The following is a 23,702-nucleotide window of genomic DNA, read 5'->3' as shown; positions in this document are numbered from 1 at the left end:
CAATTAGATTAAAAAAGGTTAGAGAGAAAACTAAAGCACCATGGTACAACAGTGTTACGCATGTTCTAAAGAGAGAAACTCGTAATTTAGAGCGTAAATGGAAACAAACTAATTTAGAGGTCTTTAGAATCGCGTGGAAAGACAGTATGTCACGTTATAAAAAGGCCCTAAAAGCGGCCAGGGCTGAGCATCTCCGCAAACTAATAGAAAACAACCAAAATAATCCTAGGTTTTTATTTAACACCGTCGCTAGACTAACAAATAAACAGACGTTACCGGAGCAAAATATTCCGTCACAGTGTAGTAGTAATGATTTTATGAATTTCTTCACTGAGAAAATAGAAAGCATCAGAAACACAATTGTAAATGTACAATCTTTAATGGTGTCTTATGATTCAGCCTCAATTATCACCCCGCAAGAACAATTACAGCGCTTTGCAACTATAGGACAGGAAGAGTTAAATAAACTTATCATTGCATCTAAACCAACAACGTGTTTATTAGATCCAATACCAACTAAACTACTGAAACAAGTGTTACCTGTAGTGGAAGAGCCTCTTCTCAATATTATTAACTCGTCTTTATCCTTAGGTCATGTTCCAAGAATATTCAAGTTGGCAGTTATAAAACCTCTTATTAAGAAACCACAATTAGATCCACATAATCTAGCAAATTACAGACCCATTTCAAATCTTCCATTTATGTCTAAAATACTAGAAAAAGTTGTGTCCGCTCAACTGTGCTCTTTCTTGCAAGAAAATGATATCTATGAAAAGTTTCAGTCTGGATTCAGACCGCATCATAGCACAGAAACTGCGCTCGTTAAAATCACAAATGATTTACTTTTAGCTTCTGACCAAGGCTGTATCTCAATACTAGTTTTACTTGATCTTAGTGCTGCGTTCGATACTATAGATCACACAATACTCTTAGACCGACTACAAAACTACACTGGTGTTCAGGGACAGGCATTAAGCTGGTTCAGATCATACTTATCAGACCGTTACCATTTTGTCTGCGTAAATGGGGAAAAATCGAAGATAACGTCAGTAAACTACGGTGTACCGCAAGGATCTGTGTTAGGCCCTCTGCTATTCTCAATATATATGCTGCCACTTGGTAATATTATAAGAAAACATGGAATTAATTTCCACTGTTATGCTGATGACACTCAATTATATATTTCATCACGACCAGATGAAAACGCTAAATTATCTAAATTAACAGAGTGTGTTAAAGATATAAAATACTGGATGACGTAATTTTCTGCTATTAAATTCAGATAAAACGGAGGTATTACTTATTAGTCCAAAAAACTGCCCACAAAACCTCTTACAATACAACTTTAATTTAGAAGGGTGTCCTGTTACTTTATCCTCTACAGTAAAAGACCTGGGTGTTATATTAGACCGCAACTTGTCTTTTGAAAATCATATTTCATATGTTACAAGAACAGCCTTTTTCCACCTTAGAAACATTGCTAAGCTACGTGTGGCATTAAGAGGAGTTACTAAGGATCTAATGTAATGACTACGCCACCTGGGAATTCTCAACCCAGGAAAACCAACCTAAGAATTAGGCTGCACAGATTTATTCCCTTAACAGGACAAGAGACGTGGATGAATAAATAATTACTTTTTTTATTAGAGGACACAGGTGTAATAATTCAAGACAAGGACAAGACAAGGACAATTGTTCAAAATAATACTTCCACGATAAGTTACACGAACTTCACAACATAAATACAAAATAAATACATTAAACCAAAAACACAACTCAAATAATCAGACAACAGGACTGAGTGAGGCCAGCAGGGGGGACACTCAATGAGCACTACAACACTCCGTAAGTAACACCAAAAATGCAAAAGAAAAACCAAAGCAATAACCACATCAGTATCACCTTCACACCGGTGCACATCCACAGCACAAAAATAATCAAGTCAAGCCCCGCCCCTTTGCTCTTGGACACTCAACTCCTAACGAAATCAAAAACAGAATATACAGAGAATAATTACATACAGTTCACAGTAGAAACAGATACAAAATAACAAAATAACTAAACAATGAACCTTAGAAAGAAAACAACCAAACACACAACACTCTCCTTGTAAACATTCACACACTCGCATGTTGCCTACACACACACACACACGCGCACACACACACACACACACGCACAAACACGCTAAAACTGCAGGGCGGCGATATTCCTCCTGTCAACCTGCATACGCCATTAAAGCACTAACAGTTTCTTGTTCGGCCGCAGCCAGAGTGGAATGAAATTGACGCGAATCCTTTCGTTTTAATATAGTTGAGACAGCAGCAAAACAGCAGCGCTCCGTAATCAACGAGCGAACGTCGGGTAACCCCAGCAACGGAATCCTCCCCGCTACTCGGCAGAATACGCTGCGCTTCTGAAACGACAACTTTAATTAAAAGACATATCAGAGCATGACGCACATATACAAATAACCTGCATACTTGGGGTACGAGGAATCCCAGTCACGGCAGTCCGAAGTGCCCATAAATCAACGTGCACGCTGTAACATAAAACACAAGGCATTTCAATTTACCCACTGCCCTATAAGGGAAGGAATGATGCTACAAACGACCGCGTTCCTACCTGTGAAGAGGCTGCAAACACATCAACCATGGGAGACAGTACTCGTTCTCCTATATGCCATGGGACCACACAAACAATTTTCCCGCATGCCTCTTCACAGCATGCGGAACCGGAAAAGCAAGGAAGCTTCGTGACGGGACTCAATACAGGGCAGGTATATATGCTCCGCCTTTAGCTGTGATAGGCTTAATAAATAAACCTGAAGCAACCAATAGTAGCCTGAAGTCAAACACCTATACTGCCACATACGTAACATGCTATCAGTTTCTGATGCAGAAAAGTTAGTTCATGCATTCATGACCTCGAGACTAGATTACTGTAATGCTTTATTAGCTGGTTGTCCTGCATCCTCAATAAACAAGCTACAGTTAGTCCAAAATGCCGCCGCTAGAGTTCTTACTAGATCAAGAAAATACGATCATATAACACCAATTCTGTCGTCTCTACATTGGTTACCTATAAAGTTCCGTATCAATTACAAAGTATTGCTACTGACCTATAAAGCCCTAAATGGTTTAGCTCTCGTGTATTTAACGGAACTTCTATCGCCCTACAATCCATCGCGCTCTTTAAGATCACTAAATTCGAGGCTTTTGGTCATTCCTAGGATATCTAAGTCCACTAAAGGAGGGAGAGCTTTTTTCACATTTAGCTCCTAAACTCTGGAATGGCCTTCCTGATATTGTTCGAGGCTCAGACTCGCTGTCCCAGTTTAAAACTAGATTAAAGACGCATCTCTTCAGTCAGGCATTCACATAATACTTACATTTTATACTACAGTTGAATCAGATTGAATGCATTAATATTGCGAACAGCAGCTACGCTAATTATTTCCCATATGCTTTTCTGTTGTTATCTCGGGACGCTAGTCCCGAGGTAAATACAGATCGTCAGCTCCAGTTTGTATCCAGCCTCTCATGGAAACTACAGATTCTCCAACACCCGTGCAGAGACGACTCGGCGCCTGTGAAGAGACGACTCGACGCTGGCGATGTTTATGCCCTAAATCAATACATGATTAACTAACTGTATTTCTCTATGTACATTTCTGAAATGCACTTTCTGTAAAGCTGCTTTGAAACAATATGTATTGTGAAAAGCGCTATACAAATAAATTTGAATTGAATTGAATTGAAAGAAGCAGACGTGGGAGCGTATAGCACAAACTATTAACGGTTCATTCCCCCTGCTTGTGCGCATCAGTGAAGACTGCGAGAAACGCTGGTACGTGTTGCAATCAAAAGTCAGAGAGGAAATTGCAGCACACAAGCGGGAGTCATCACGCACAGGTGAGCGCTATAACACTTTTTTAAACCGCTGGCAAACTTATCTCAAACAATTATATGTATACTGTACATGTGGTCCACTGTATTGTTTTCTAGGAGGGGGACCACCTGCTAAACTGCTGTCCCAAGTAGACCGAACCATGTTCAACGTCTTTGGCAGGGACGTCACTAGGATTGGAAGACAGGGGGGGCTTAGCCTCCAGGGTATTTGCAACTTGCATTTATAGAAAATCTTACAGTGAATTTGAGTAAAAAACAACTATGTATATATATGTTTAGCTGTATTTGTCTCTTCAAACCCGTTACCATCTTCAACCCTGTTACCCTAGTCTCAACCCCGTCACACCTACATTTTTATTAATTATTTTTTTAAGTTTATGTTCATGTTTGTTGAACTTAGTCAGAAATGTTCAGAGCAATCATAAGAATACTGATTTTAGTTCAAATTCTGAAGTTAAGCCACATCTTTAAACAAAAATGATAGGGTTGCTGTCACAAAAAGTGCCCATTTCAGCTGCTTTAGTATAGCGTAAGTGTAAAATTATATGTAAATTTGATGGTGCATAGTACAATTTCTGGTAAGCTACGCTTTTTTATTATTTCAATTCAATTAAATTATTGTGATTTGATTTAATATTGACTCATTTGGATAAATATTTGGTACTCAAGATAGGCGTTAATTTTTCTCAATAAAGAAACAACTCACCTAATGCTGTAAACATACAGACAGCCCTATCAGCTGGTAGTATTAATTAAGGTTAAAAATAACTCAAATTAAATATAATGCGTTTTTTTTTTATTATAATAACAACAACTTTATTTAATGATATGTTAAAATATAATAAATATGTAATATAGAACACATATTTAGCAAAAAACTCTCTATAGCTCTTTTTTTCTTGCCAACTTATACGTGCTATAGCCTATATTATGTTCATGTGGCTTTCCTGAGGTAAATTTGACATAATTGTTCTCCAGCTGTGTTATTGACCTCTTCACGCTGATAAAAAACACTGATTGATCGATATTATGTATGAGGACTATACATTTTGGTAAGTTGTAGCCTACTACTCTATCTTTCAACAGTGTTCGTGTTTTTTTACTATTAGCTAGTAGAGATGATCAGTTCACGTGCGCTAATGATCTGTCACGTAACATTTACAAACGCCAAAACGGTATTGTTTGAATTTCGTAATAAAATTGACAGAATCTGAGAGTTGAGATTCTTTGATATCATAAAGTAACCTCTGTCTAGTCTGTCGGCCTCCTTGTCCTCTTTTCTTCGCCATTTTTCTGTGCGTGAGAAAATGGATGTATGGATGTGTGGCGTGAGAGCGTGTGAAAAGTGTCAATTGCGTGTGTCTCACGGTGAATGCGTGAGAGTTGGCACTTCTGTCGAACTTTTGACTTTTCGGCTATTTTTTGTAGTTGGATATATATCATTTGTTGTGTCTAAATATGAATGAGGATACGGTTATTGATAAATCGAACTGTTATAGTTGTTCTTATCATTTAGGGGGCTTAGGAACATTTTGGGGTACCTCCGGCCCCCCTAAAATAGGCCTAACGACGTCCCTGGTCTTTGGTCACTCAGAAACAAGTATCACCGGTTTGAAGGAGGGCACAGACAGCTCAATGATTCAGCTGGTGGAACTACAAAAATGGTCATTTTAATAAACCAACAGCCAAGTAACACAATATAAAGACACATTTTTATTTAACATAGGCAAGGCCATTTCTCATTTTTCTATCTGGCATTCTATGAACTGAAAAAAACAAAAACAAATTGGCCTAAATTTATTTGAATTAACAGAGATTAAATGTTTTCCCCTTTCAGCAGCACAGAGCCTTCAGCAGAGGAATGGGGACCGTGGACATCGCAGATGGGCAACCCTCAGCCCGAAGCGCCTCATTCCCTGCCTTCTGATGGATGTCCTAAAGCAGCAGAAAACAGTACTCCATCTACAGGAGTACAACAAACTAAAAATTGAGCAACTCAAAAATAAAACTAATAACAAATAATATTTTTTTTGTGTGTCTTCATAATATCTTTCTAATGAAAATGTTGGCTGAGGTGTGTCTGTTTAGTCACGATTTTTATATTACATTCACTGTAACTTACATGAAATGCAAATTAGTAAACTGGGCTCTGTAAGGATTCCCACTTTGGGACAGATCCCTCCCTTGTGGAGGGTATTCTTCATCATCCTCTTCATCAGCCCGATTGTCCGTGGGAGGGTCTGCAATTTGTCCAACCTTTCCTGGCGCCAGTCGCACCTCTCCATGGAAAATGTGAAAGCGCCTCTTTAGTTGACCAATACCCCGCTCAACTACGGCTCGTGTTTTCTTGTGAGCTCTGCGAGTTCATGAAAATGAACAGAATTCAGTTGATATTTTCAAAACATAATGGTAGGTTATTTATGGGAAGTAGAGTAGACTACATATACTACTGCAACACATTTGTTGTTTTCTAAATTTGAAATCCACACACATTAATTGTATGTTGTCACTGTTACCTGTTGTAATTTAGCTGTGACCCCTGGTCAGGACGGAGGTAAGCTGTGAGGAGCCATGGTTTACAAGGACAACCACTGTCCCCTAACAAGTGGCAATTTGCTGGAATACGACGTTCTGAAAGTGCTGTAATTGTGTGTGTGATCACTCTGCTTACTGAAGGTTGTGACACGCTATGGCATTTCTGCGCTGTGTCTGAGATGTTAGTGTGTCTCTAATAAGATCTGTCACAAACATGATCCCTGCACGATCTAATCTACAGCGTCTTATTAACTCACTGTCATCCATTGTCTGCAACACATTTCTTCTCCCTCTTCGTCTTTCTGCCATTTTCTCCTCTGCTTCAGCCTCTTAAAAGTCCTCGTCCATGCTCCTAACAATTTTGACCTTAAGACCACTTTTAAGGGTTAAGATGCTTTCTGAATTACTTTTTTCTCTGCTAGGATTTTTTCTATAATTTTAAGAGTAAATGCCCACATTTCTAAGAATTTTGTCACTAGGAGCTACTCTTTGCATTAAGATTCTTTATACGGGCCCAGGATTTTACCACCTCCGGCTAGTTTTGAGCCAGGAAAAACCCTGGGCTAGCGCAATTTTGTCCACTGTCTATCTGGATATCGTCTGTTTGGTGACCGGATGCCCTTTGGTGTGGCCTCTGAAGCATACGAAAAGCTGTTCCACGTGTCTAAAAGAGGCGGAATGCTCTATGTATATTCTCAAAGCCCTAACAGGGCAGAGTAAATGCAGCTCTCTAAAGACAGAGTAAATCGGTCTTTACAAAAAAGAAAATCACTCTCATTTTTGTGAGACCCATCCCTAATTTTTAGCATGTAATAAAATAGCAGTCAGTTTGTTTTTAACTTCTATTGGATTGAATTTCAGGAACTGGTAGTACTCACAGTTCTGTAGTTGTCGCAAGGCTTCTTTAATACACTGATCTCTCCCCCATACCACAACTGCGCCTCCCTTGTCCGCTCTTTTTATTACAAGATCATCGTTATTTTAAAGTCAGTCCAAAGCGTCTACTTCTAATTTTGGAGGCAAACATATTGTCAATTTCATAAGTTAACTCATCTCATACTCATCTTGTTCTCATTCAACACAATGCAGAAGTTATTTTAATTAGCACATACCAAAATCTCTAAATCTCTCCAATGCATCAAATTTCAAACGGTCTCCCAGGGAAAACAAGTATATATTTCCAATGATTTTAAATAACAGGTGTAGCAAGGTTTTGTTTCGCAAGGGGATTGTTTAACAATTATAAATAAATGAACACAAAATGAAAGTAATGCGGCCCTCACAGACGGCTGCTGCCACATATAATAAAACATAAACAAAACACAACATAAAGTCCAGGCCTGGTCCTCTCTCATCCTTCACTGTCGTCGCTCCTCCTCTTATTCTTCTGCTCCTCTGTGAGGGCGTTTTTCCACTGGGTTCGTTTGCTGCGGTCCGAACCCGAGTGCGCTTGTTCCCGGCGCCCCCCGCAGCGTTGGTCTGGTTTCACACTCAATTAGTTGTATCGAACCCAGGTGCGTTTGCAGTGATCTTACGTCATCGCAAACGCACACGGAAAACGCATGGAGAATACAACTCGACTGAGCATAGCTGTAATTTGTCTGTTTTTTTGGTGCTATTATGCACAACATAGTGAGAGACAACTACGTTTATGTTCCTCTTCAGTGTCCCACAATGTTCCCCTGCCACTCATGGTTGTCGTGTGTGAGGAAACAATGATATCGACAATGATACGCATGCGCGGGATACTATACTTCCTGAACAAGCGCGCACCCGAGTCCGTGTTGCTTGCACATTAACGCGAACCGCGCCACGGTTCGTGAGCAACCGAGCTCAGACCACCTCCTCCAGGTAGTCTCGGGTTCGGTACTCTAGTGCGCACCCGGGTCCGATGACAGCGTTCATATTATCGATTTTTCATGCGAACCGTGCCCCGGTCCGCACTAAACTGCCAGTGTGAAAGCGCCCTGAGAGATATGAGACCGGCCTGCAGGTGTCGCTCATCAGTAATCATGCCACAACAGGATATAATACAAAACTATGTCTGCGTCCGAAACCGCATACTTCCCTACTATTTAGTATGGGAAAAAGAGTAGGCGAGCGAAAGAGTATGTACGAATCCAAAAGAGTAGGCGAGAATTGCCTGGATGACGTACTAATTATCGCGAGATTCGGACTTAAGTGCGTTTGAATATGCCTACTTTCCTACTATATAGTAGGCGAAAACAGTACGTGAAGGAAGCAGTACGTTCGAAACATCAGTATTCATAAAAGAGTAGGCGAGAAGTTCCCGGATGTCTTACTGCTTCTGGCCAGATTTTCGAGTGCTCAATGATCAATGATTTGCAAATGTATCATTATGTTATGACTTTACTTATTGAGGCACATGACTATTAACTAATTGTTAAGTAATATGTAATTTATGGGTTTACATGGCACCAAAATGGCATATTACTTAACAATTAGTTAATATTGTTAGCAGGAAGAAAAGACTTCCTGCTCAGCTACTGTTCGGACGCTCTTGCTTACTGCTCCGCGCTTTGCTCTATCGCTTTTACATTTTATCTCCTATATTTTTATATTTTATTTCCTTTTATCACCTAATTTTAACTTCAGCAAACACCACAGTGCTCAGACAACAAAGTTTGGATTTCTACAAAAACGCAGAATTCTTTTACCCGACCAGCTTACATTCCGGGAAAGGAAAACACAACTGCCTACATTCATACGGATAAGAGAGAAAATGCCTCTTCTGGAATCTACTTGCTGCACTAACTGCCACAGACTTTTACAAAGGATTGCAGTTCTCGAAACAAAGTTACTTACGGGACCACCAAACCAGACGGAGCACACAACAGAGCTTCGTCATGGACACCCTCAGCATATAGCCGGTGAGTCCCATGAAACTAGTGCTCCTCGACAGGTAGAGAAACAAGCCGATCGACTTACTAATCGATGGCACAAACAGGGAGCGAGACCCAAAGGCACTCGAGACATCAGATTGTCACGAGCATCACATATTGCCGCAGTAGCATCCTCTACCCCAGATACAGCTCGGACAAGGATTGCAAACACTGGTCTCCTACCACCGCTTATACATCTTGAGAACAGATTTGAAGTACTAATGAATGTAAATGAGGAATCCCCAAATGTGATGAATGTGATCGAACACAGACTGAATGGGCCAGTAGCTAACACTGATGCTAACTGGCGCTCAAGGTCGAGCAGACAGCGGCACTCAGCTCAGAGCGCAGCCGAGCCCAGGACTCTGATAGTGGGGGACTCCACAATCAGAAACATTAGCAGCAGTGATACAACTACATGCTGCCTTCCACAAGCAACAACTTCTGATGTAAACAGGGAACTTCAGAACATTCTGATGAAACATAAGACTGCAAATCGACTCATCATACATGTGGGGAAGAATGATATTCATAAAGAGCAGTCAGAACTCCTTAAGAAGGATTTCAATGAACTTTTTGAAACACTTAAAAGACTGAAAGTTCAAACATTCATCAGTGGACCTCTCCCAGCAAGAGGAACAAACAGGTTTTCACGGTTGCTTGGGCTAAATACATGGCTGCAAAAAACCTGCAATATAAAAGGAGTAAACTTCATTGACAATTTCAATCTTTTCTGGAGTCAGAGACAACTTTTTCATCGGGATGGCCATCACCCAAACAAACTTGGTTCAAGAGTGTTAAAGGACAATTTCTACTTCTCCCTCATACATCCTTCTGCAGTTTGTGCCAATCCAGTCAATCTGAACGGCACACACACACCTGGACACAGTATGAATGACCACGGGACTTCACTTCAGCAGCAAAATGGACATGCGGTTGACATATCACACAAGGACAATGATAACACCACTCCGCCACAACAACCTCTGCTCACGGACACAATCTCAGCTGAGCCCTGCCCACAGAGAGACTTATCAGAACTGCTTGAAGATTCAGCACCCAATGACGACTTCCGGGAAAACAGCCAGGGAAGCCAGGACAGCATATCACAACCTCCTATAACACCAGAGCAACAGCCCCTTTCACCAGACACGCTATCCCTCTCTCCAGCATCGCCACTTCTGTGCTTCTCACAGAAAATGGAAGAACTGGTGCATGCTGGAACCAGACTATCCCACTCTTTTGCTGCGAGCCCCCAGATACCAACCAAAAAACGACAGGCACCATTACCACCCAAGCCTGCGGGCCCAGCTCGCCCTCCCCCTCCTCCTGTGAGAGCTCTTCGGCCTCTGCCACAACGCCAGGGCCCACACCCTCCTCCATCTGCTCGAGGTGAACCAAAAACAACTGATACCAGCTCTCAGTGATGTGTTTTGGGTCCCCGCTCTGATAACAGTAACTTTCTCAAATGTTTACAGAACAAGCGGGAACCCAGTGTGCCTGTATCTTTCTCTATTGCTGTTTTATTACAAGATAGAAAATCTAAGGCCTTCAATAGCCGTGCAGCAAACCTAACTAATCTGGTGCCTATTACACGTCAAAGTAAGATTGATGTGGGGACAAAAAGTAAGACTGTTAAGTTAGCACTTTTAAACATTCGTTCACTTAAAAATAAATCACTTCTAGTCAACGATTTAATAACCACAAACAACCTGGATTTTATGCTTCTAAATGAAACCTGGCTAGAAGCCAGCTGCAGTGCAACAGTCCTCAATGAAGCAGCCCCTCCTAACTTTACTTTTATGAGTGTCTGCAGAGCTGTTAAGAGAGGTGGGGGTCTAGCTGCTCTTTTTAAAGATATCTATCAATGTAAGGAAATATCATTTGGGAATTACCCTTCTTTCGAATATCTGGGTATTGTGTTGAAAGGTGCTCCACGCATTTTACTTATCATTATTTACAGGCCTCCAAAATACTCTCCAGCCTTCAATGAGGACTTTACAGAACTGTTATCAACAATTACCTCAGAGTTTGACTGTTTTACCATTGCAGGAGATTTTAACATTCACATAGATTGTGCAGAGAACAATATGGCAGAAGAAATCAAAACTGTTTTAAAAACTTTTGATCTGACTCAGCATATACATGGACCCACACACAATCGTGGACACACTCTAGATTTACTCATCAGTAAGGGTCTAAACATTTCATCGATTGTTATTAAGGATGTAGCACTGTCTGATCATTTCTGTATTTTCTTTGATATATTGATCTCTCCTGCCACTGAAGCTAGATCTGTGTCTGTCAAGAAGAGATGCTTAAATGAGAACACTAGTGTACTATTTATGAAGGCTATATCCTTAACACCAAGCATATCTGCAGACTCTGTTGATTTTCTCCTTGATTCTTTTAACTCAAAAGTTAAAGGTATAATTGATGATATTGCTCCTGTGAAAGTCAGGAAGAAGAGTGGCAGACAAAAAGCACCTTGGAGAAACTCAACAGCAGTGCAAAATATGAAAAGACAATGCAGAAAAGTAGAGCGCATGTGGCGGAAGACTAAACTTGTAGTCCATTATAACATCTACAAAGACAGCCTTCATGCTTTTAATATGGAACTAGGCAAAGCTAGACAGACTTTCTTCTCAAATATTATAAACAGCAATTTAAACAACACACGCACTCTTTTTGCTACTGTAGAGAGACTGACAAACCCCCCAAGCCAGATTCCCAGTGAAATGCTCTCAGACAACAAGTGCAGTGAGTTTGCTTCTTTCTTCTCTGAGAAAATCAGTAATATCAGAAAGGTGATAAGCACATCCTTGAGTTGCGCTGGGGTCAGACAGATCAAACCACCTGAGAAATTAGTTACTATGTCTGATTTCAAAGAAATTGATGGCAAAATTTTGGAAGAAACTGTACAGCACCTTAAAACATCAACCTGTGCTCTTGATACACTTCCCACATCATTTTTCAAAAGTGTGTTAAACAGTTTAGAAGCAGATCTTCTAGAAGTGGTAAATGTCTCACTTCGCTCTGGGAGTTTTCCAAACTCCCTGAAAACTGCAATTGTCAAGCCCCTCCTGAAAAAGAGCAATCTGGATAAGACCATATTAAGCAACTATAGGCCGATCTCAAATCTTCCTTTTATAGGCAAGATCATTGAAAAAGTTGTCTTCAATCAGCTGAACAAATTCTTGAGCTTGAATGGATCCTTTGACAATTTTCAGTCTGGTTTCCGACCGCACCACAGCACAGAGACAGCGCTCATAAAGATAATAAACGATATTCGCTTAAATACTGATTCAGGCAAATTATCAGTGCTGGTACTACTCGACCTCAGTGCTGCATTTGACACTGTCGATCATAACATACTTCTTGACAGGCTGGAAAACTGGGTGGGGCTTTCTGGGATAGTCCTAAAATGGTTCAGGTCATACTTAGATGGGAGAGGTTATTATGTGAGTATAGGAGATCATAAGTCTGAGTGGACATCCATGACATGCGGAGTCCCTCAAGGCTCGATTCTTGCGCCACTCCTGTTCAACCTGTATATGCTCCCAATGAGCCAAATAATGAGAAAGAACCAAATTGCTTACCACAGCTATGCAGACGACACACAGATCTACTTAGCCCTATCGCCTAACGATTACAGCCCCATTGACTCCCTGTGCCAATGCATCGATGAAGTCAACAGTTGGATGTGTCAAAACTTTCTTCAGTTAAACAAAGACAAAACTGAAGTCATTGCGTTCGGAAACAAAGATGATGTTCTCAAGGTGAACGCATACCTTCACTCTAGGGGTCAAACAACTAAACATCAAGTCAGGAATCTCGGTGTGACACTAGAGTCAGACCTTAGTTTCAGTAGTCATGTCAAAGCAATAACTAAATCAGCATACTATCATCTGAAAAATATTGCAAGAATTAGATGCTTTGTTTCCAGACAAGACTTAGAGAAACTTGTGCATGCTTTCATCACCAGCAGGGTGGATTATTGTAATGGACTCCTCACTGGCCTTCCCAAAAAGATAATAAGACAGTTGCAGCTCATACAGAACGCTGCCGCCAGGATTCTGAGCAGAACCAGAAAATATGAACATATCACACCAGTCCTCAGGTCTTTACACTGGCTCCCAGTTAAATTTAGGATTGATTTTAAAGTATTATTACTGGTATATAAATCATTTAATGGCCTAGGACCTCAATACATTGCAGATATGCTCACAGAATATAAACCCAACAGATCACTCAGATCATTAGGATCATATCAGTTAGAAATACCAAGGGTTCACTCTAAGCATGGCGAGTCCGCTTTTAGCCATTATGCCAGCCGCAGCTGGAACCAGCTTCCAGAGGAGATCAGACGTGCTCCTACTGTAGTCACTTTCAAATCCAGACTCAAAACACTTCTGTTTAGCTATGCATTTACTGAATGAGCACTGTGCTACTGTTCGTCCGAATGTTTGTACTGTATTTTATTCTATTTTTCTAAACTGTTTTAATTATTCTTATTTCTTTTATTATTTTAATTTCTTCTATGTAAAGCACTTTGAATTGCCATTGTGTATGAAATGTGCTATATAAATAAACTTGCCTTGCCTTGCCTTGCCTAATAGTCATGTGCCTCAATAAGTAAAGTCATAACATAATGATACATTTGCAAATCATTAGTTAATGATTAATTAAAGCAGACAACTGGAAGTGGAAGTACATTGCTTTGACCAACTGTGGTAATAAAGGCATTAATTTACACTTTTAGTTAATAAAATAAGTTAAGGAATTAATACATTATGACACATTTAATTAATAACAATTCATATATTACTTAATCTATTAATCATTTAGAATCTTTATTAGTTGCTGATGCAGTAATCATTAATTAATGGTTTAGTTCTTCATGAGTCATACATTAACACATGATTATCTGTGCATTAGTTAAGCATGAATTAATGCTTATTAGTGCACCCGTATTGTAAAGTGTTACCCCATATACATCTTAAAGACGCTTATTTTAAATGTCTATTTACATCTGACAGGAAAATCTTCAATAAGTATTGCAGATGAGCACATCACAACATGAAATAGACATCTGAGATCACTCAAAAGGTTCTTTAGATTTTGATGTTCTTTACACTAAGACAAAATGGTCTTACAATAAGACATAATGTGTGCTATTATGTAGAACAAATCTAAAGTAATAAACATAAGTTATCTATTTTATTTGTCCATTACTGTTGATAAATTGAGGAACATTTATGTTGGATAAAAGTTAAAACAATCTTAACATGTAAATGTAGTGTTGAGCTCATAAATCACAGAGGTTATGTGAATCTTGTCTGGATGTTACAGGGTCAGATGAACAGATGTGTGTTTATCTGCTGGAGAGTTGCTCATGAAGCTGAATGCTGCCATCAAAGGCTTTGAGTGAGTATACTACAGAAATGAATAACAACAACTATTTAAATATTAAGTTGTAGTTAATTTAATTATTGTAATTTCAAACAGAGCTATTACAGCACTTTTCTGATTCTTGATTTCTGTGCATTTGCTGCACAGCTTTTGTGGTGGAGCAGGACCTGCAAGGGAAGATGATGGCGGCATTTGTGAAAAAAAGCGTTTTTGTCTTCTAAATAATACTGAAATCAAATGACATTGTGCGGTTAAAATGACTGCTTTTGTGTTGTTTGTGCATTTTTGTAGGATCTGAAATGTCAGCAGGCTGGTGTGAGCACTGAGGATGAAGACCCCAGAGCTGAATCCTGGAGATGGTGCCATGGATGAGACCCTCTCAATCACTCCACCTGCCCTTACGAGACCCTCCATCACTCCACCTGCCCTTATGAGACCCTCCATCACTCCACCTGCCCTTACGAGTCCCTCCATCACTCCACCTGCCCTTACGAGTCCCTCCATCACTCCACCTGTTCTTACGAGACCCTCCATCACTCCCCCTGCTCTTACGAGACCCTCCATCACTCCCCCTGCTCTTACGAGACCCTCCATCACTCCACCTGCTCTTACGAGACCCTCCATCACTCCACCTGCTCTTACGAGACCCTCCATCACTCCCCCTGCTCTTACGAGACCCTCCGTCACTCCCCCTGCTCTTACGAGACCCTCCGTCACTCCCCCTGCTCTTACGAGACCCTCCATCACTCCACCTGTCCTTACGAGACCCTCCGTCACTCCACCTGCCCTTACGAGACCCTCCATCACTCCACCTGCCCTTACGAGTCCCTCCATCACTCCACCTGCCCTTACGAGCCCCTCCATCACTCCACCTGCCCTTACGAGACCCTCCGTCACTCCACCTGCCCTTACGAGACCCTCCATCACTCCACCTGCCCTTACGAGTCCCTCCATCACTCCACCTGCCCTTACGAGACCCTCCATCACTCCACCTGCCCTTACGAGACCCTCCATCACTCCACCTGCCCTTACGAGTCCCTCCATCACTCCACCTGCCCTTACGAGACCCTCCATCACCCCACCTGCCCTTACGAGACCCTCCATCACTCCACCTGCCCTTACTAGACCCTCCATCACTCCACCTGCCCTTACGAGACCCTCCGTCACTCCACCTGCCCTTACGAGACCCTCCATCACTCCACCTGCCCTTACGAGACCCTCCGTCACTCCACCTGCCCTTACGAGACCCTCCATCACTCCACCTGCCCTTACGAGTCCCTCCATCACTCCACCAGCCCTTACGAGACCCTCCATCACTCCACCTGCTCTTACGAGACTCTCCATCACTCCACCTGCCCTTACGAGACCCTTCATCACTCCACCTGCCCTTACGAGACCCTCCATCACTCCACCTGCCCTTACTAGACCCTCCATCACTCCACCTGCCCTTACGAGACCCTCCACCACTCCACCAGCCCTTACGAGTCCCTCCATCACTCCACCTGCCCTTACGAGACCCTCCATCACCCCACCTGCCCTTACGAGACCCTCCATCACCCCACCTGCCCTTACGAGTCCCTCCATCACTCCACCAGCCCTTACGAGACCCTCCATCACCCCACCTGCCCTTACGAGACCATCACTCCACCTGCCCTCACGAGACCCTCCATCACTCCACCTGTCCTTTAGACCCTCCATCACCCCACCTGCCCTTACGAGACCCTCCATCACCCCACCTGCCCTTACGAGTCCCTCCATCACTCCACCAGCCCTTACGAGACCCTCCATCACCCCACCTGCCCTTACGAGACCCTCCATCACTCCACCAGCCCTTACGAGACCCTCCATCACCCCACCTGCCCTTATGAGACCATCACTCCACCTGCCCTCACGAGACCCTCCATCACTCCACCTGTCCTTTAGACCCTCCATCACTCCACCTGCCCTTACGATAATTAATTTATCTATCTGGAGAAATCCCGGACACAAAGCTGTTAGATTTTAAACACTATTTTTCACTATGCCTCATTCTCAGTTTTTCTTTTTCACTCATTGTCTGTTTATTTAGTTGATAGGGACAAAGCATGTTAATGAACATTAGTATAAAATACAAAACAAACCAGCCGGATTATTGCAACATTGCTAATTTACATCCGCAGTCGCTAGACAGATACACACAATAACTAATATTCAGCTATACACGCATCACTACATAAAAGACAATGCCCCAAACACATTATTACAATTTCTAAGTAAAATGCTTACACAACTGATTCGTCATAAGCCACTTTTTCAGATGATCTTTAAAAGTGTGATAAGTAGAACTTTGTCTTATTGACTGCAGTAAACCATTCCAATATTTGCTCCATATTACAGATAATACTTTCTGACCAAAATATGTTAGCCTATATGGCACTTCATAATCTCCTCTAATGACAGACCTGGTACCAGGGTGGGAATTATGTAATTTTAGGGGCAAGGCCATTTGGCCTCCAGAGAGAGAGAGCGCCATTACATCCAGAAGGTATAGCCTACACCCACACACAACAATAGAAACAACATAAATGCCAATAAAAGCATTTAGAAACAACACAAATGCCAATAAAAGCATTCAAAATATTAATTCAGTCCTCTATATCATGTGAGTGTGTGAGAGAGAACCATTTCATCCAGAAGGTATACACCCTCACAATCATTATCGCTCAGCGCTCAACGCAGTTTGCTTCGCGCTCCACTCAAATCGCCCCTCGCTCGCTCCAAAAAAGGAAAAAAAATCTACATGTATATCACTTGTAGCGGTCCCCAAGCTTTTTTGCGCCACAGATCGGTTTAATATCAGACAATATTTTCACGGACCGGCCTTCAAGGTGTGGCGGATAAATACAACAAAATAAAATTATACGAACGGCATAAAAACTGGGGTATTTTTTTTAGCCTATAATAATAAACGTGAATCCAATGTGTGGGCCTACTAGCAACTTTATTAGCAGCGTCCTCTAACATCGCGCCTAAAAACAGAGAAACACAAACAAAATGCCCCCAAAAGAAAAGAATCTCTATGTTTTCGGTGCTGATGCGATGTAAGGATGGCGCTGCTGCCAATAAAGCACCTAAAAGCTGTCACAACGAACCGGCAAAATTAATGATTGTGTCACCGGTGCAGGCCGGGGCAGACTCGGATGACCAGCCGCCCCTGACTCCAGACACCACCGTGAGGAGCCGACACCACAGGCACGCAACAGATGGACAAAGGAGGAGGCAAGTAATTGAGTTCAAAAGTAACAATCTTTATTGAATAACAATCAACTTGAGGAAAGAATAAGCAAATCTTTTCTTCTAGGGCTATTTGACCGGAGTAGCCGCTGGATCGATTCTTCACTGTCTTCGGAACACAATGGTGCGATAGTGACTGGGGGGAGGGGCTTACTCCACAGCGTTGCTGCACATCTGCAGGCTTCAGACGGTAAGTAACAGGTGATATAGTCTTCTCAGTATCAGATACGTCGTTGGGCACAATGGTGGGACAGTGACTCTAAAAGCTTACTTCACAGCGTTGCTGCACGTCTACAGGACTCAGATAGTACGGAACAGGTAATGTTTCCTCTCTCAACAGCAGATTCTCCTATCAGGACATGAAAGGGAAATTGTGACTTTAAAACTCACTTCACAGCGTGGCTGCACATCTGCAGGACTCAAACGGTAAGTAACAGGTAAGGTTTCTTCTCTCAACAGCGTTGCTGCAGTCTTCAGGATTCTTCTCTCAGCGTCAAACACTTTCCTCAGACATTCGCGAGAGACTCAATAGGCAGCTTTACCAGCGATGTTGTACCTCTTCAGAGCTCAGTCAGTAACAGTGGCGGTTGCTGGTCTTTCAAAGAGGGGAAGCTCATTTTCGGCCTACATCATAAAAATTGTCCATTTATTTATACGTAAATTAACTGCCCAACGTTCCTTTTCAAGAAAATGCTCTGTGACCCTATATCGTTCCAACTAGGCGTCTTTTCCAGTGACTTGACCAGTGTCCTCTCAATGGCCAGCAGAGTTAGGTATAATTGTATAAATGTAATAATATAATAAAGGTATAAATAATAATATAATAAAGTATAATAATAATACTAATAATATATAGGCTATTTTTAATTATTTTAATAATTATTGTTTTAATTATTACTAATAATATTATAAAAAATGTAATAGGATAAGTAATAATATAATAAAGGTATGAATGTATAATTGTGTGAAATGTATTATGAAAAATGGCTAGCAATTTCGACAAGCAAATACCAAGAAAGAGGTAGCAGCAGTTTGTCTTTTGACTATCACTTGAAAAATCCGCGATGGGACTGAGCTCCAATAGCTTCAGCGGCAGCGACTTTTTATTGTATGAAATCGCTGTCAATCAAAAGGAGATGCAGCCCCTCCAATCATCACGCGGAAGCCCGGAGTCCGGGCCAGCCCACTCCTCATTCACCCCCAGAGACGCTGAGCGTCCGTGGGCGGGACATAATCGCAGCATTTATCCAATGACCGTCTAGTTTCGAAGCGCTGAAAAAAACTGTTCAGAGCAGCCCCATAGAAGTCAATGGACGCTGGGCTTCAACAGGGAAATGCACTGTCTGTGACGCTACGGAAATGTATGAAAAGGAAATCGAGTCAGCCGACCTGCTGTATGTAGCTGATTCTGAACGAACTCGTCTTTGAGATTAACGTTTTCTAACGCATTTTTAGTCACTAAAATGTTAACACAATAGTACATATTTGACCATTAATTTTGTTGACATTATAGGGGAAGCCGAGCTTCCCTTGCAGTCTTAAAGAAATCCCCACTGGTCAGTAAGTATAATGGTTCGGACTTTTCCACCGCCATACGTTTTTTTCCCGAGACTTGTAATTTCAGAGAAAGAGAGAGGGTCAACAGGAGCCTTCAATGAGGAATTACTTCACGACAATACTCAGTGGAAGAGAGGATAATACAAAGCGTTACTTCACCAGTTCAGTTGTATCGTTCTGGAATTTGGACGAGGACAAATAGATCATTTCACAAGCATGAAAGCAGGCGTTGGGAGACTTTTCTCAGCATAGCACACAGCACTCGTGTTCCCCACAAATCCACAGCATTAATTCGGCGTGCATCAGGTAAGGCAAACAACTGCAAATCACTCACACAGTAGGGCTTTTTTTTCTACTATAGGACCGTCTGTTCTTGCAGTTGCTAATAGCAGTCTGTCCTCAGGTGTGGTCCCTAAAATTTTTAAACATGCTGTAGTGCAACCTCTTCTTAAAAAACCTGGTCTTGATCCTACAGATCTTGCTAATTTTAGGCCCATTTCAAAACTGCCTTTTATTTCAAAAATCCTTGAAAAGATAGTCTGCAATCAAATAATGGCTTTTTTGAAAGATAACAATACCCTTGAGGTATTCCAGTCCGGCTTCAAATCTTTACACAGCACCGAATCTGCTCTTTTAAAAGTTTTTAATGATATTTATTTAGCCACAGATTCTGGAAATTATGTTGTTCTTGTGCTTCTTGATCTGACGGCTGCATTTGATACTGTGGACCATGAAATTTTGATTTCTCGATTGGAGCATTGTGTTGGCATAAAAGGTATAGCGCTTGAATGGTTCAGATCATATCTGGAAGGTCGAACTCTCTGTGTCAGCTGTGGGAACTCTGAGTCCTCTTCTGCACCTCTCTCTTGTGGGGTCCCTCAGGGGTCAGTTCTGGGTCCTCTTCTATTTTCATTGTATTTGCTACCGCTAGGCTCAGTAATTAGGAAGCATGGCATATCTTTTCACTGCTATGCTGATGATAGTCAGATATACATGCCGATTAAAAAGAATGACACTGTCAATTCGCTAATAGAGTGCCTAGACGATGTTAAAGCCTGGATGACTATTAATTTTTTAAGTTTTAATACAAATAAAACGGAAGTGATGATTTTTGGTGGTACAAATGGGACTAGTTCTATTGAGCTGGGTGCTTTGGCCCAATATGTTAAACCAGTCATCACTAACCTAGGAGTTAAAATTGATGCTCATCTTAACTTTGACAGCCAGATCAGAGCAGTGGTAAAAACAGGCTTCTTCCAGCTGAGGCAATTGGCCAAAGTGAAGCCTTTTTTAGAAAGACGACAATTTGAGACAGTAATCCATGCCTTTATTACTAGCAGGCTGGATTACTGTAACTCACTTCTCGTGGGGGTTAGTGGGTCTTCTTTAGCTCGTCTTCAAATGGTGCAAAACGCTGCAGCACGTCTCTTGACAGGAGTACGTAAATATGAGCACATTACACCCGTCTTGGCGTCGCTTCACTGGCTGCCTGTACAGTACAGAATAAATTTTAAAGTTCTTTTATTTGTTTTTAAATCATTAAATGGTCTTGCCCCGTCTTATATCTCTGAGTTAATACATCTTCACACACCCACTCGCTCTCTTAGGTCAGCCGACAAACTGCTCCTTCACGTGCCCAAAACAAAACGTAAACTCAGAGGGGATCGCGCCTTTGCTGTGGCAGCTCCAAAATTGTGGAATGACCTGCCTCAGCCGGTAAAACAGGCCACTTCACTTACTCATTTCAAATCTCTTTTAAAAACTCATCTATTTTCCTTGGCCTTTAACACCAGGAGTTGACATATTGTATGTTACTGTTTGTTTTATATGTTTCTAATTTTAACCTATTTCACTATGTATTTTATAGTGCATTAGCTGTGTTGTGTTATGGTTTGTTTTGTACAGCACTTTGGGCTACTTCGGTCGTTGTAAAGTGCTTTATAAATAAAGTTTGCTTGCTTGCTTGCTAGGGCTGATCAGAAGCCTCGCTTCATCCATGCATTTCAATGGGAATATTCAACTCTCAGTTCTTCTCCAGTGTATCTGAAACAGATGTCCTCCCCAATAGTAAATTTCACATTCACAGTCTTTTCTTCAAGCTTTACATTTGATTCAATGATGTAATTAATTCACTTATCTTTCTCTCTTCCTCTTCCAGCACAGATCCAAGCAGCAGTTCAATCCAGTAGTATTCCACAACCAGCTCCAAACGACAGACTCCAATGGCAGTTCTTCACTTACACGAATTTCCAGGATTACAGCGTCCAATGTAAGCGCCCAAACAGGAGATCTTCTACCCCAAGACACGACGACAGAGACCCAGCCGAACAACTGATCAACTGAACATCGACCAGCAACTGCACCACCAGCCACTGTCTCGACCGACTCCCTTCTTCTCCCCTGAACGGCTCCTTTATCCTCCTCTTGTGAAGCGAAAAGCCTGTGCAAACGCCGCTCCTCTCTCTCTCACACCTGCCGTGCATCAGCGGTAATTAGGTTAGACATCGGCTGCGTCCGAAACCGCATACTTCCCTACTATATAGTATGGAAAAAGCAGTAGGCGAGCGAATAAGTATGTCCGAATCCTTAGTATCCATAAAAGAGTAGGCGAGAATTACCAGAGTGACGTACTAATTATCGCGAGATTCGGGCGTACATATACTTATAGTGCGTCCGAATATTCCTACTTTCCTACTATATAGTAGGGGAAAACAGTACGTGAACGGAGTAGTATGTCCGAAACCTCAGTACTCATAAAGAGTAGGCGAGAAGTTCCCGGATGGCTTACTGCTTCAACCCAGATTTTGAAGAGCTCGAAGATGAATACTTTTCTATCCCAGGAGGCCACGCGAGAGGATACGTCATTATCAAACATCGCAGAGATCAGCGACGCGGGTGCTTTCAAATGTGAGTAAACACGGTTCCTTGTGTTAAAATCGCCTGTGTTGAACTACTGTAGAGTAAACTGTTGAATTGTTGAATGTGTAAAGACGTTACACAGTGTAGTATAGTTGTGATTTTGCTGTAAAAACACGTTTTATTATGTATAATGTTAGCTAACAAGGCGAGCTCTAGTAAGGACACGTTAGTTAACTTACGTCTCTAAAGTGGATTTACATAAACCATATACATCCTAAAGACGCTTATTTTAAGTGTCTATTTACTTCTGATAGGAAAATCTTCAGTAAGTATTGCAGAAGAGCACATCACAACATGAAATAGACATCTGAGTGATGAATGTGTGCTATTACGTAGAACACATCTATAAAGTAACTCTACATAAGTTATCTATTTTATTTGTCCATTAGTACTGTTGATAAATTGAGGAACATTTATGTTGGATAAAAAGTTCAAACAAGCTCATAAATCACAGAGGTAATGTAAATCTTGTCTGGATGTTACAGGGTCAGATGAACAGATGTGTTTTTATCCGGTGGAGAGAGGCTCATGAAGCTGAATGCTGCCATCAAAGGCTTTGAGTGAGTATACCACAGAAATTAATAACAATAACTAATTATTGTAATTTCAGAGCTATTACAGCACTTTTCTGATTCTTGATTTCTGTGCATTAGCTGCACAGCTTTTGTGGTGGAGCAGGACCTGCAAGGGAAGATGATGGCGGCGTTTGTGAAAAAAAGTGGTTTTGTCTTCTAAATAATACTGAAATCAAATGACATTGTGTGGTTAAAATGACTGCTTTTGTGTTATGTTTGTGCATTTTGTAGGATCTGAAATGTCAGCAGGCTGGTGTGAGCACTGAGGATGAAGAGCACAGAGCTGAATCCTGGAGATGGTGCCATGGATGAGTCCCTCCATCACTCCACCTGCCCTTACGAGACCAGCCCTTACGAGTCCCTCCATCACTCCACCTGCCCTTATTGCCTCAGATTGTGAAGCACAACACAACACGCAACAACCTCAGCGCCTTCAGCCTACATACATGATTGTAGTTTGAATAAAGCTTTGTTTCATGTGTTGACTTGTATATGCATTTGTTTATTGTGTGATGGTGACTTTCATTAATTATTTTACTAATTTATTAATATGTCTCATTGTTGTCAGTAAATACAATATAATTATTTAATTAATGCTTTATTTAATTGTTTGAATA

The 23,702-nt window shown here is 41.4% G+C and overlaps 1 protein-coding gene and 1 long non-coding RNA gene across 2 annotated transcripts in view; one reads left to right on the top strand and one right to left on the bottom strand.

The window, feature by feature from the left end:
- Positions 1 to 23,702, top strand: part of LOC307164987 (uncharacterized protein) — a 188,619-nt gene that overhangs the window by 2,272 nt on the left and 162,645 nt on the right. Inside the window, exon 2 of the mRNA XM_079882239.1 lies at positions 3,495 to 3,771. The gene's annotated coding sequence lies outside the window, so the exon portion shown is untranslated. The remainder of the gene's footprint in view (positions 1 to 3,494; positions 3,772 to 23,702) is intronic.
- Positions 2,165 to 2,745, bottom strand: LOC307164626. Its single transcript, XR_013822308.1, has 3 exons — positions 2,626 to 2,745; positions 2,484 to 2,542; positions 2,165 to 2,416 (listed from the first exon to the last, which is right to left on the bottom strand). It is a non-coding gene; the product is annotated as an uncharacterized lncRNA (long non-coding RNA).

The sequence above is a fragment of the Squalius cephalus genome (assembly GCF_949319135.1).
Source record: "Squalius cephalus genome assembly, chromosome: 9".
Lineage (NCBI taxonomy): Eukaryota > Metazoa > Chordata > Actinopteri > Cypriniformes > Leuciscidae > Squalius > Squalius cephalus.
The sequence above is the reverse complement of the archived record's forward strand: the minus strand, read 5'-3'. Positions and strand labels throughout refer to the sequence as shown.